Consider the following 2,477-nt stretch of genomic DNA (forward strand, 5'->3'; position numbering starts at 1 on the left):
TGGCCGCGGGAGCGCTGCCTAGGGAGAGCGGTGAGGCGCTGGGGGGCGGCGGGGAGAAACCGCGGGGCGGGAGGAACATCGCGTGGGGTTGCGAGGAGGAGGCCCTGAGGGGCAGGGCAGCGTTGGGGGCTCCGGGAAGGGAGTCGGGGAGGCGGCGGGCGAGGGTCTGCGTTGGGGTGCGGACGGGGCCCGGGACAGGGGAAGGGTTAAAGGGCAGTGGGGAGGAAGGGGCTGGGGACCCTCGGGAGAAACTAGACTAAGATCTCAGAGGGCAGGTTCAAGGGGAGGTCGGGATCTGGGAGTGCGTTATCCCTAGGGTTGGACGAAGTAGAGGGAAGTTGAAAGCTCTTCCCACTTGGTCAAGCGTGGGATTGTTAGCGGGTTTTCTTCCGACGAAGAGGAGAGGGCAGAGGGGAGAATTCAGACGTTAAGTATGGGGGAATTTTCAGCACTCGGGTGTCTTTGGACATTCCCGTTGGAGAAAGGCGTCTCCTACAACTTTTTTGCCGGTTAGTATTCGATTGTCCCCTTTGGGAGCTGTTTAATGAAACAAACACCAGGCAAAGTGTGCTTCCTTTTCTGCTGCCTTTACCTGATGATTCATGACAGTTTTCCTTTGATGTATGAACACAGCAAAACATTCGCAGTGTCAAGAGGCAGCCCATCATTTTAACTGAATGTTTCTTATTTGAGGATCTATTCTAACGCAGTTTCCAGGTTGTCTGCCCCCGCGAGATAAGCAGCATTGATAAGGCACACATGCTGGTTTCCCTCATTAGAACAGATAATTTCAGACTGAGCAGATCAATGATATTTTGGCTACAGAATTTTGCTTTCACCTTGGCCTTGAATACTTATGTAAATCCCACAGTGATCAGAAAAGTTTCTCCAGGATTTAAAGTCTCACTTGGATTTAATATGGCTTCTTGGATTTTGTCTCCTTCCAAGTTCCCATTTGGGGTTGAAAGTAGGCTGTAAATGACTGAGAGATTAATATTCCAAGTTGATAGGATGATATACAACTCATTTGTTATAATTAGTCCCACTGTGCTTCATCAGGAAGCGGTGGGATTTATGGACTCTGTGGGCTGTGGATTAAGTCTCCTGGTCCTTCTGAAGGAGAGTTTAGTAGAAGGCAGTGAAGGGTGAAGTTCCTGTTTGTCTACTGCTGTGTAAAACTGAGCTTTACAGAACCAAAGAAGGGAGAAGAGAACTCACTCACATCTCTTGCTTAATTTCAAATCTGATTTTGCATTTGAGTTAGCAGGTAAACAACTTAAAGTGATATAGAGAGTGTTTTTGCCATATGTTAAGATTATAATGTAGTCTTTGATATTTTTTAAGTCTGAGATATAAATAAGCCTTTGAGAAGGAACCCTTATTTTATTTATATAACAACCCTGGCATTATTTAATGGATTTTCCCCCGCAGGACTTTCTTTTGATAAAAGCCATGTTCAGATTCTAAGGTTAATACCTCTTCAGAAAACATTACATAAAAGGCTGTTGATTTTTCTGTGATGATGATTACTTTTTAGGAAATTTCCTTTTCTTCCAGCGTTTTCAGTAGAGGTCTTACCTCTGGCAAGTTTATCACTTCTTACTTTCTGCTGATGATATTTTCATTTCTCAGTTGATCCTAGTGCTGTTTTTCTTCTATCTTTCCTCCGGGTGTTATTTCCACGTGTTTATTTTGGCCTGCTTTGGTTTCTCAGAGCCTCCATGTGCTCACTGTGACTTTGTGTCATCACTCAGTGTTTATGTAGTTTCTGCTTTAGCAGCTGAGTAGAAGTGACAATCTCAAAAGCCTTCCCCAGTGGTGGGACAGATAAGATTGTTGAGTGAATACCCTATGTGGTGGTGCCTTTGTCAACTGGATCCTCCCCCAGTTCTGTTGAATTCGGATTCAACTTTTTCACAAACACTGCCTGCCAAGGCCAAGTAATACAAAGACTGATCCTTCTGCCAGTGCAAGTCCTGCTAGATATTGTTTAACATATTGCAGTTCCTAAAACTTATCTTTTTAGAGCAGTTTAGAGTAATATCGGTCTGATAGCATCACAGGAGGTTTTTCATGAACAAACTCAATTTAAAACCTTTTGAAGGTGTTATTTTGGGCACTTTGGAGGGCATATCTGTGAACAACACTTTCCCCTACCCTCAGTAATATGGCACAATTTTACAGGTGATAATAGATAAAATGCAGCAGAGTTTGGAGGAAAAAGAAAGGAATTGTGCCTAGGGAAGGGTTCGTGGAAGGTGGTGTTTGAACCAGCTTGGAAGATGGGAAGGGTCTCAACCAGCAGCACTGGGTATTCCAGATAAAGAAACCAGCATGTGGAGCTCGGTCTGGCTGGGGGAGGACAGTGCTGGGCACAGGCAGGGTGCTCCAGAAGCTGGGCTGTTAAATAAAAAATCTGTTGAATCTTCTGATTTAAAAGAGAGGTTGAGAAGGTGAAGAGGAGACCGGGCCCGGGG

General features: G+C 45.1%; 1 protein-coding gene across 1 annotated transcript in view; it reads left to right on the top strand.

The window, feature by feature from the left end:
* The first annotated feature begins 6 nt into the window (after positions 1-6).
* Positions 7-2,477, top strand: part of AMFR (autocrine motility factor receptor, E3 ubiquitin protein ligase) — a 60,595-nt gene continuing 58,124 nt past the window's right edge. The window contains exon 1 of the mRNA XM_011961019.1: positions 7-30. The gene's annotated coding sequence lies outside the window, so the exon portion shown is untranslated. The remainder of the gene's footprint in view (positions 31-2,477) is intronic.

The sequence above is a fragment of the Colobus angolensis genome, unplaced genomic scaffold (assembly GCF_000951035.1).
Source record: "Colobus angolensis palliatus isolate OR3802 unplaced genomic scaffold, Cang.pa_1.0 Scaffold531, whole genome shotgun sequence".
NCBI lineage: Eukaryota > Metazoa > Chordata > Mammalia > Primates > Cercopithecidae > Colobus > Colobus angolensis.